This window comes from Protopterus annectens, chromosome 7.part0, assembly GCF_019279795.1.
Source record: "Protopterus annectens isolate FY-2018-M chromosome 7.part0, PAN1.0, whole genome shotgun sequence".
In the NCBI taxonomy this organism is placed as follows: domain Eukaryota; kingdom Metazoa; phylum Chordata; order Ceratodontiformes; family Protopteridae; genus Protopterus; species Protopterus annectens.
The window spans coordinates 614,598,134-614,611,279 of NC_056739.1; positions in this window are offsets into that span (position 1 = coordinate 614,598,134).

The following is a 13,146-nucleotide window of genomic DNA, read 5'->3' on the forward strand; positions in this document are numbered from 1 at the left end:
ATTTGCACTTGAATTGGGTTAGGGAGGAACTCAGCTTCACATGGATGGGGAGCCTGTTCCATAGACGGGCAGTCTCTGGGATACATACCTATCTCTCCAGCAGATCTTATTTATATCACATGCAAGGTTTAAGTCTTTAGAATGGGTAATTCTGGTGCTGTTTCTGGTGCTGTTTCTTTTGTGGATATGCAGGAGGTCCATCAGAGTGGGGTCTGACAATGCCCTGTATGCCAGGCATAGATCTCCCCTCAAAAGCCTATAGCAGACAGAATACAGGGATAGGGACTTGACACGGTCTGCATAGGATATATTACTTATGCCTTGTATTCTTTTAGTGAGGAACCTCTGTGGACTTTCTAATTATTGGATATGCCTGGTTAGGTACATACCAAAGGGGACATTGTACTCAATGACAGGTCTGATGAATGCCAAATACAGTGGAACAATGAGCTCCTTGGACTTAGATGCCATACCTTTGTTTATAAGTTGTGCAACATAGAATGATTTCCTCATCACTGTAGACACGTGATGATCAAAGGCTAGACTACTATCTATGTGTGTCCCTAAGTCCCTGCCTACTGGGTAATGCAGAAAGATTTTCATAGGTTCACAGTAATATAATGTCCCAAATAAAAAAATGGCAAGCAGTTGTGAAAGTGCCTTATCTGCATGCAAATTAAATATTATTTATTATCTAACACAATTATGCAAAAGACATATCATTCTTTACAAAACTCTAGCTAGCTATGCTGGTACTTGCCCATATCATCATAGGGAGAAGGAAAATGCAACAGCACTACAGGTTGCCCAGCAGCCAATGGGTGCGTCAAGTTAGACTTACAAAATGTTAGGTGTAAGGATGGAAATGTAAGTAAGCAGCACACAATTCACAGGTTATGTTCATTAACATCCAACCTCCCCTTCATTTGTTGGTAACTGCATATAATATTATTTACATTTAATATCCTCATAATCTCTGAAGACAAGGATGCAGAGGTGCTGAGCTTCAATACAATCAATGTCACCAGAACATGAAAACGTGTCAGCCTGAGGAAAGCAGCTGGCCCTGACAACATCATGGGCAGGATACTGAAGGAATGTGTGACAGAACTGTCTCCAGTACTCACTGACATCTTCAACACTTCACTCCATCTAGCCAGTGTTCCAAAATGCTTCAAGGAGATGACTATCATTCCTCTACCCAAGAAACCGCAGCCAACAACTCAGAATGTCTACTGACCAGTTGCTTTAACCTTGATGGTAATGAAGTGCCTGGAGAGGCTGGTCAAATATCATATAGCCTCAATCTTTCCTGTGACACTGAGCACACTGCAATTTGCATACAGGTCAAACAGCAGTACAGGGGATGCCATCTCACTAGATGCCCATGAAGCACTGACACACTTTAAAGGCAAAAACTGCTATGCAAGACTGCTGTTCATCAATTTCAGTTCTGCTTTCCGCACTGTGATACCTCAGAATCTGATATTGAAGCTACTTCAACTGGGCATATAATCTCATTTATGTAACTGGATTCTGAGCTTCCTTACTGAAAGGCCTCAAAAAGTTTGTATGGGAGACAATAGCTCCGGAAGTATCATCCTGAACACAGGAATACCACAAGGGTATGTCTTAAACCCTCTCCTTGACACATGACTGCATGACCACACATGAGATGAATAGGATCATAAATTCACAGATAACACCATTGTTATAGGCCTGGTCAAAGATGAAGAGGAGGAGGCCTATAGGAATGAGATTGATCAACTACTGGTCTGGTGAGACAGCAACAATCTAGCACTGAATGTTTGCAAGACAAAGGCATTGATTGTTGATTTCAGAAGATCTCAAGTACCACACAAACCTCTAGTGATGAAAGGGATTATTTTTTCTCTGTCTGAATGTGCAACTGTTTCCTGCATTGTAATTTCATTCAGCTACACTGTTGTGTAGTTCTGAATGACAATAAAGTTTTTTTTTACTTTGACTTGATTTTAAGGCCAATGATATAGAATGGTTTGCAGACTGCACATCTCAGATTACTGGTCAGATAAGAGAAGACTGAACAACAAACACAAAGAGGTAAAGGCAGATCTGTATATTTACAAGCAATAATTATAATTGTTTGTGTGATGAATTAGTGCACTACATTCAAAATAATACATGTACAAATTAACAGTTGCATGGTTTCATATTACTGTAGATGATGTTGCAGTTGGTTGTATGCAGAATTATTTCAGTTTCTTACTACAAAGCTATGTAGAAATATCTCATGTGAACCAATATTTTATAGTGTGTATATTATAGACTGATTTTCCTTATTTCAGCTACTTGTCTTTTTTTTAATTTTCTTTCTTGTTTTTTTTTCTTTTTCTTTATTTCTTTTTTGAGGAGGGCAGTGTTTGCATGATGTGGCACTTAGCACAATCATGGGAAATGGAAGAAATGAATGTCAGGTTTGGCTGTGCTTACCTTGTTTGTACAAAGAACGGCAGTGCACAAACTGGACAATTTGCCCACCCAGGAAGTAGACAGAACACCTGTAGGTAGGACCCAGACAACTAATAATTGAAATGGGATACATGCAATCAATTCTGTTGGGTACTGTGCAAACCTACTAAGTGGTGTTGCATAGTGGTTAACACAGAGACTTTAAGAATGACTAGTAAATTAGGGAATGTTGTGTAACTATTCCTGTGACAGCAAGTGTAAGTGCAGGGCTGGAGTACAGATGGCCCCTGGATTCAAGTACAGGGTGTGCAACCTTTTTTTCTTACTGTTGTGACAGTTCAGTGTATAGCATTCAACTGAAAAACAGACAAGTCATATTTAAACACTTGTGTGGCAACAGATGTAAGTGTAGGGCTGCCATACATATGGTCCTGGGTTCTAATGCAGGATATTCAGACATTTTTACTGTTGTTTCATTTCCCATTATATTAATTCTGAATTATAGATAGTGGAGCTGATATGAATTATATGTATGAAAGATAAGACACCCTTATTGTGTTTTCAGATGTATGACTGTGGGTATACTCTCTACTATATTGCTGTAAGTATAATTCTGCTATCTGGACTTACATGGCCTTCACAATTACCTAGACACATACACAACTAGATCTATATCCAACAACCTTATCAGGTCACACACATACATGTAAAAAAGCTCATACGATCACCTGTATTTATGTACGATTCCTGCCTTATGTCTGAGCAGCACTTATTTTGTGGCAAAGATGGAAAATCAATGCTGTAGAAGAAAGTCTTTTGTCTCTTATGACAAGGTTTGAATCCCACAGTGTAAAAATCAATTTTCTCAGTGCACAAAGGGCAAACGTCCAGTCTGGTGGACCCCAGCCATTAACAAACTTTACAATAAGAGGAGAAAGCTATTACATGATAGAACAAAATCCATAAAAGGGAAGTCACCCCTGATCATTATTAGTAAAAAAATACGAGCACTCATAAAATCAACTAAGGCCAATTTTGAGAGAAAAATTGCCATGGATTCAAAGGACAATCATAAGGCCTTTTTCAGCTATGTTAGGAACCTGGGTGGAAACTCCCAGATATGCTCAGAATTAGTCCAAAATGATACAAAAATCACTGAACCCACAGACATTGCCAACATACTGGCAGACAGGTTCAGTGCAAACTTCACTCCCTCTCCCCCCTAAAGGAGAGATAACTATCCCAGTGGAGTGTAGCCTCCCAGACATCTCAAATGCGCAGGTGAAAGCTGCTCTCTCTAAAGCTAAAAACACAGCATCAATGGGACCGGATGGTGTCCCCGGCTGTGTGCTACATGAGCGAAATGAGGAATTAAACCCGCACATAAGGCAGCTGTTTAATCTCAGCCTTACCACAGGATACGTGCCCAAGGAGTGGCGTACGGCAACTGTGGTCCCACTCCACAAAGGCGGTGCCTCTACGGACCCTGGTAATTACCGCCCCATAAGCTTAACAAGTCTAGTCTGCAAAGCTATGGAGAGGATCATAATGGAGCTCATAAACAAAGATATAGGGGACTTGCAGACATTGGACTCGACCCAGTTTGGCTTCGTCAAGGGAAGATCATGCCTTTTGAACTTGGTCGATTTCTTTGAAACAGTCACCAAGGCCATTGATGAGGGAAAGGCAGTCCATACAGCCTACCTTGACCTTGCAAAGGCTTTCGACACAATACCCCACTCAGGTATTGTAGAAAAACTTACCAGCTTAAATGTAAACCCATATGTCACAAGATGGGTTGCAAACTGGCTTAAGGACAGAACCCGCAGGGTTAGAGTTGCTGGCACTATGTCAGACTCCAAGCCGGTCACAAGTGGTGTCCCACAGGGCTCAGTCCTTGGCCCCCTATTGTTCAGCATCTACTTCTCAGAAGTACAGGCCAACATGGGAGGACTTTGGCTGACAAAGTTTGCAGACGACTGCAAACTGGGCGCCATAGTGGAAAGTGCATCGGACACGGATATCCTTCAGAAGGGACTCATGGAAACAGATAGCTGGTGCCAGAGCCATGGCCTGAAGTTAAACGCCAAAAAATGTATAGTCATACCCTTTGGGAAAAACAAGGTAACCCCAAGCTACCATATAGGTGGCAATCCACTAAGCACAGAAGAGGTTATCAGGGACCTGGGGACCCAGGTTGACAGTGGCCTTTCTTTTGACACTCACGTTGCTAAAGTGGTTAGAAAGACCTTCTACATTGCCCACTTGATCATGAAGGGATTCATATCCAGATCTAGTGAGGTTATTGTTCCCCTGTACTCTTCACTTATCAGACCAATGATCGAGTACAATGCCCCATTCGGGATGTATCTCGCCCGACATCTGCAGCAATTGGAGAGACCCCAAAAGTTTCTCACCAAAAAGATAAAGGGACTCCAAAATCTGTCATATGCTGCCAGATTGAAGAAACTCCAGCTCTATTCAGTCGCATACCGTCTGCTCAGAGGTGACATGTGCCTGACATACAAGGCCATGTCCAACCCAGAATTAATGGACATGCTCCACCTCAAAAAATCCAAATCCACCAAAACCAGTAGAGCAAGTGACTTAAACCTTAGCACGGATATAAATAGGACGTGCTGGAGGGATAGATTTATCATTCAGAGACTCCCTATGCTGTGGAATAGAGTCCCGGTCCATGTGAGGCAGAGCACCTCGCTGGCTCTGTTCAAAAGAAATCTTGACCTGTGGATGGGAGATCGTAGGTTTACCCCGGGAATCATCTCTGTGTCACTGCTGGACAGAGGCACAACAAACTAATGGGTATAGTATTTTTTCATGTAAGGGGTGGCGTAAGCCACAAAAATTTGGGCTAGGCTTATAAATGCCTTGGGGCAGATAGCCTAGTATAAACCTATGAACCTATAAAGGTAAAAACAAATGTATCTGGTCATTACATTTATGTGCTCAGTGCATGTCTGCAAACCTAACTCACCTGCCAGTTACCTTCCAATTTCCAATATATATTTCCAAGCTACATCAGTAGACACCCATCAAACAAAGGCCAAGTGTCATATTAACCATCCAATTGCAATTATTTAATTCCTCACTGCTTGGTACTAGTGTTCCTCTTAATATCACTCAAACATGTTGCTTGGGTTTGCACACTACCAGTAAATGATTAGGTAACTGGAATTGGTGGGAAAGCATCAGTTTCCATTGCTCTAGTTCTACTGGTAAACATGGCTGGCATTAGTAGTGAAGGTGCCAGGTTTGGAGGAGAGATGTGGGGTATCCAGGAGTCCAGGATATATATTCAACTCCCGGTAAAGCACTACAGCCAAAGGCTTCTGCAGGGGGACTATTCTGGCTCCCAGTACAAGTCTGAGGCATGAAATAGCTTGGCGCAGGCTGTATCCAGTGCCACTGGTATTCCACACACTGGAGAGCAATGTTGGCATCATTTTAATGACCTACACAGGAGGAAAAAGGGATACTCTCAACCGTTAGTTGGAGGAATTTGAGACTGCGGACATCACACAGCTGTGTTAGTATTTATTTATTTAACATTTGTTAACCGGAAAAGTCTGACTTGGAATGAAGCCAATTTTCAGTGGAGGTCCAGGGAGAAACATTCCAGATGCATGTCTTTCTAACGTGGGAGGAAACACACATAAATGCAGGGAGGACATGCAGACTCTGCACAGAAGACACCCCAGCTGAGAATCAAACCGGACGACCTCTTGCTATGAGGCAACAATGCTACTGCTGCACCACTGCGCCATCCATAAGAGGTCCACTAGTATGAAATTAAGAAAGTGATTATAAGACTTAGAAAGCTTAATATAGGCAAGACTGGCATGCATAATGTTCTTCTGCTCTTTTCTATTCTTCCCAAAGCTGCTAGGGAGCATGAGTTCAATACTCCAGCTCATGTCACTTGAGTGGAGAGACTGAGGGAAGCAAGTGGTATGTAAACATTATTGTAGCATTAAAAGTTAAAGATAGCTTTTTTTGGTATTGTATAAAGTTGTATCAAATTGAGCATGCATATCCCAACTGTAAAAGCAAGTATGCATGCATTAGTCTGTAGCACAAACCAATTGTAAGAGTCCAATATTAAACTCTAGTCAAAGGTTGTGGGTTCATATACCACAATTCACAACTATACAATACCATTATTTCTTCAATAATATTTATATTAAATTAAAAAGTCTATACCAGTGGCACAAATGCCATGCTGTAAACTGTAATCTCTATAACTGGACCATGGACATGTGCAATATATGCACATTTCAAGGATTACTTTCAGAAATCTGAAGTATAGTGTGTATTTATTAGGACTTATACTTAAATATAATACTTTATGCTGCTTAAGGCTAGGGACATACCAGCCTGAGACACACAGTCCGAGAGCACAATCACGTCTCTGTTCATATAGTCCAGAGAGGTATGTCTCAAGATGTTCTCACCAACATGGACTATGACAGAGTCATAACAGTACCTGTTGTTGAGAGACTTCAGTGCATGTGTGATATGGCAGATCCTGGCACCTGACAGACAACTGACCATGACCTTCTCCTTATCCAGCCTGGTGAGAGGGACATCTGTGTGTCTCACGATGGAATCACATATGACTAATATGTTTGGTTTTGTGTTTTGCCTTAACGACTTGACAGGTGACAGACTGGTGTGTGAGCTATTATGTGTATTGTGTTCTGCAGAGGAAGTATTATGTGTAGGGTACTGGTATTTGTGTTTGGGAGGTCTCTGGTGTTTAGGTATGTTTCTGTGAGGACATCCACATATGTAGCTATGTTTGATGTGGGTTTGAGTGGAGTAGGACATCAGGTGGTATGCTGACGACCTGCTGATAGTCATACGCACTGACTGGTGTGTGAGAGAGCATGCATTCAAGGTTCTTAATATAGTTGCATCTCTCACATGTTGAGCTTGTGTGGTTTAGGAGCAGAGGGTTGTCAGTGAACATAAGACAGTTACTACACTGTCTCAGCATGCCCATGTTGACTAAGCTGGCGGAGAAAATGTGGGAAATTTCTCATCCATAGTGTTAGGTAAATTTATATGGTCAGAAAGAGAGGTCGCACTTAGGAATGACTAGTGAGTGAGAAGTGTGTTGGTACCTCTGAGGCTAGGCTTAGTGTTCTGCATGACAGTAGAGGTGAGACGTGAAAAACCTCTCGAGGACCACAAGCAAAGTGCTAAGGGAAAATGTAACAAGCAAAATGTTTACTACTATAACCACCAATGGTAACTACCACTACACGGCAGTGCATAATGGTATGCTACATGCCAGAAAGCACAGATGCGGGGCATATATAAAACAAGAAATAACCCTTTTAATTCAAACTAGCCAATAAGGATGCACTCTTTGAGATCCAGTCCAATCACCTTCGATTAGATCCAGACAGCACTCTCTTCCCACAAGGGTGCAGAAAGGCCTTCTCCGACAATGATAGCTTGAATTTGATGCTCAGAAGTTACAAAACAGACCCAGAAACAGCAAGCTTGGAAATGGGCTATGCTACAGCTGAATTAGTACAGTATGCAGTAAAAATGTGGCCAAAAACGGTTCCATCAATTCAAACATAATAGAATGTGAATACTAACTGTGATATAAGAGCAGAAACAGCACTTATAGTTAGTTGCAAGCAACAAATGCCTGAGATGTTTTAGTATCTTGGTAAAGAGCTAGTTTTAGTGATCAAGTGATACAAGACAGTCTAGATTCAGTAAGACTAAATCTAGTATATGCAAACAGTGCAGAGGTATTTGAAATTTAAAGTGCTTAAAATTACAGTCATGACAGCAAAACAAAAAAAAAGCAGTAATTCAGTAAAACAATGTTCTCAGTGTAATCAGGCTACTAACAAGCAGTAATAAAAGAGGCAGTATAAATGCAATTGAGTTCTTTTAAGAACAGCAGCAAAAGCAAAATAAAGTATTAAAGTAGGAAAAGACACAATATAAATACAGTAAAAGCAACTGAATAGAGTGTATTTTTTGTCAAATAGAAAGGGAAGAAACAGAAGATAAATAATTTGGATGTGAATATCCTTTACCACAGACAGGGGACAGAGGAGTGAGCCCTCTTCACTGGAATGCCTCACTAACATTGCTGTAAGCTGTGGTGACAGAATTGCAGTAGTAATGCTGTCTGTAAATCCCATCACAGTGATTCTACGGACACTGCACAGAATGACAGTGTTAGGCCTGTCTGTGAATCCCATCACAGTGGTTGTACAGATTGCACAGAATCGCAGTCTGTGAAGTGGAAAGAGTTTCCACCAGTGGAAAACAGGTCATGTTATTGCTTTCCATTGGAGGTAGCCCTTTCTGAATCCATGAAATGTAAACCTGCCACTGAGGCCACCTGCATGCTTTCCAACAGGATATTGTTCATTCTATGTAAAAATTGCTACGTGTGAATTGAATGTTCCCTAAGTACAATGAAAAATGCTGCTTAATATTACATGTATGATTGAATGTTTCCTGTAATGTATCTCATTTTTAAAGCTTTTCTCCCTGGGCTTACTTTGAAAAAGGGCATAATAAACAATCATAATGTCCACAGGAATCAAAAGGAAATATAATTAAATGATTCAAGGCAGGGAGAAAATACAATCAGAGAGAATTTACTGAGCAATTAATATAAGATGAGTATGGGCAATGGACATGAGCAGAAGAAGAAGATGGGCAGTGAATATGAGCAGAGGAAGTGGATGGACAATGGATATAAGTAGAGAACGGGCAATGAACATGACCAGTGGTAGAGGATGGGCAATGGACATGAGCGTAGGAAAATGCTGGGTAATGGACATGAGCAGAAGGAAAGGATGGACAATGGACATTAAAAGTGGAAAAGGATGGGCAATGGACATATACAAAGTCAGAGGATGGACAATGGACATATACAGAGGCAGAAGATAGGCAATGGATGTGTGCAGAGGCAGATGATGGGCATGGATATAAGGACAGTAAGAGAATAGGCAATGGATGTGAGCACAGGAAGAGGATGGGCAACGGACATGAGCAGTGAATGGTCAATGGACATGAACAGGGGAACAGAATGGGCAATGGACATAACAGGCAAAATATGGGAAATGGATATGAGCAGAGGCAGTGGACTGGCAATGGACATTAGCAGTGGATGGGAAATGGACATAAACACAGAATGAGGATGAGCTTCACATAGTAACTATGTATAAAGTGTCCAAAGGCTTACAGTTGTAACAGTTTGCACTGGCAGGTGGAGCTAACAGCCACATAACAAACACTCAAGGCAAACATACATAGCAGTACTATATTACACTATAACAAAATAGTGGAAGAGTAGTGCAATGACACACATATGGGTGACTTGTATGACGTCATGACAAAGCTATCCTTCCATATCCAAAACACTACAAAAAGCTATTTGCTGTGCTGGGGAAGCCAGTAACAGCTGGTTAATTAAAGCAGCAGGTAGGGCAGCATGACAACACACAACCACCAACAAGAACACCTGTATAGGCAGAGTCACACCATGTGGCCAACCTGTTCACAATATTAATGGACAGGAAAAGAGGTAGACAGGAAAGTATGAAAAAGAAAACTATCAGAGGAAAAAACACAAACACAACCAGCATGTAATGGATGATGAATGGAGTATTTTGTTGTGGTGAACAGAGCCCTGTTTTCATTAATAAGCAGAAGGGTAGAGATGGTATCAAGAAATCTGCACCTGCTGCTAGTTTACCACTGACTTTCCTTGGGACTCTGCACCTGCTGCTGGATTACAACTGCCCCTCCACATGAATCTACACCTACTGCTGGAGTAGCACTGCCCCCACTTGTGACTCTGCACCTGCTGCTAGATTACAGCTGCCCCTTCTTGCTCATTGACAGCAGAGGTGTCTTCACCCCCTCCTACGAGATAGATATTACAAACAGCCAAACCAATTTTCATTTTACTATTTTTTTCATTTTACTAAGAGATAGCTATTGGGGTTCTGAGCATGGTCTGTATTTTCTCTGATATTTACATAGCCTCATGTTTTACCTGTTGCTCCTTATTTATTGTCTGACCAGGCCCCATGAAAAGGGAACAATTACCTTTGTGTTTCTGGGATCTACCCCCCCCCCCCAGTGATGCAACCTGCATTTTGTTTGCTGTTTTGACTGCCCTCTGAAGTTTGTCCTGCTGGATGCTTATCCTTTTCTTGCCATGTTGCTATTATTTACATCCCCCCCAGCTGGGTGGCTGAGTGCACTGCTTTGTAGTTACTTGTACTTAACCTCAAGTGCCACCGCTCAGCCTTTTCTAAGCTTTCATTGGCCTCTTCTCACATCCTTCACTATTATACCTATATATTTGTATCATCAGATTATCCTCTTCTCTAGTTCACCTGCTATGCCTGAACCAAACACAGTGAACACCAATGTACTAAGTAGATCTCTGCAATATCCCACTAGTCACTTCCATACTTCTGGCCACCCTCCTAACCATAAGCCTCAGTGTTCCATACTTCAGCCATCATCTAACACATTCCTTAGCCTTGGCCCCACAATCTCTCCAATTTTGCCAAGAACCTCTTGCGAGGGAGCAAGTAAAAGGCCTTGTTGAAGTCCACTTAGACCATTCTTCTTATAGTCCCTGTCAGCCTGCAACCCAGTCATAAAACTTGATCAGATTTGAGTGACAAATCTTTCCTGACTGTGAACACAGTTTGCTGTCCTGCAAATTGGTGAGATCTGGAAACACTACCAGCATATCCATCAATATTCTCCACATGACTTTCTCTCCTACTATTAAATTAAAGGGCACAGAGTGTTTTGATCCATCCCCAACTCCCCTACATGAGTATTATACTCAATGTCTTGCAGCTGTCTAGCACCTCTGCACTGGTCCCTGGCCTATTAAAATTTAATCTGCCAACACACTTTCTGAGAACTTTAGGAGTTAGCTCTTCTATGTCTTTTGTCTTTCATTCCAAAATAAAACAAGTTGCCTCTTCAATCTCCTCCCCTTGCATTCTGGGATCTGCCCACTGTTTTCCCCATTCCACTTAGCTTTCATCCCAGATGCCTTCCCTTGCTTCTGTTTGTGAAGAATGAAGTAAAACATTTATTTATTATCCTTTGCTGTCTCTTGTTTTTCTGAATCTTTTGCAGTCTCCCTCTCAGCAGTCTTGCCCATTTGTACCTCCCTCCTTTCTGCTATGTCCTCTTATTGTAGTACCACAGAATTTATATTAAGAAACATACTACAGCAGCAGAACTAGAGAAAATGTAACATGTTGAGTATTCCTTTACTCCTCAGGATTAATATAAATTAGCAGGATGTATTAAAATCAGTGCAGAACAAGATAAAACAAAAGATACATTACATATGAAACAGAATTCAAACTGAAATTGAGAAAGTAGTACCATTTAAATTCAGCTTGATAGCATCTACAGAATTAATCCAAGAAATATAGAGTCATTAGAATTTGATTATTTAAGAAAATATTAATTGCTTCTCTAATGAATATATTAAGATACTTAACAAAGCATTTCAGCATTTCTTTTAATGCAGTTATCATCTATAAATAGGAATTTTTGAATAGTTAGAAAAATACATGCCTGTTCCATTTCCAATCATTAAAAATTTATCTTGAAACCCATAATCTTGAAACTAATAATCCTAAATCCTTAACATCAAAAGATCAAAATGCTGAAGACCACACTGGCTAAAACTTTTGAACACTGAATCCCTCTACCAGTGTGAACCCAGTAAGGAGTGTTAACATCAGTTCTGCAATCAACAAATCTAGGAGTTTAATATGGTGGTCTTCAGCATTTTGTTCTTTAAATATTATGATCTCAGAACTAAGATTTTCAAGACTAAGATTTCAAGATTATGATAGTAAACCTAATTTTCCTACAAAAAACACATTTTACTAAATAATATCTAGAAATATTACAGTTTAATTTCTTATTATACTTTTTTAAAGCAGAGATATATCAACTTTTATGAAGAGGGAATGCATTGGTGCTTAGAATAACTTCATCATACAATGATGATACACTGTTCTCATTGTCATTACTGAATATCAAATAATAGCTCTATATTTTAGCTAAAACAATTTTCATATTATTTTCAATAATACAATTATATAACTGGTCCATGTTGGGGATTTTAAGTGTTTTTTAAATAGAATGATTTAAGTTCTATTAAGGAAACAACCTTTTTTTGTATCTGATAAATTATAAAAAATAGCCTGACAGCTTAAATGTAAGACATATTACTGATTTGAATAACAATACTTTATTACACTTTACTAATTTCCCTATGTTTTCAGTAAACAGAATAGGAATGATTTGAATATATATTTCATAGAGTAGGTTTACTATACCCTGACTATCTTGAAATTCCATAAAGCTGAACTCCTCATCTCTCATCTTTATCAGATAGCCATAAACAACTATGTATTATAGTACTCTATATTACCCCAGGTAATAATGCTACAACCCTGGAAAACATCCTAAACTGTATCTCACATACAATTTCTAATGAAAAGATAATCCGAGGTGACGTTAATTTAGATTGGCAGATTATCTCCACAAAATATCCATTTTCTAACACACTATAAAATGAACTTCAAAGTCTTGGAGTAGATTTTAAGATTTCACACTAGACATTCCATGGTAGGT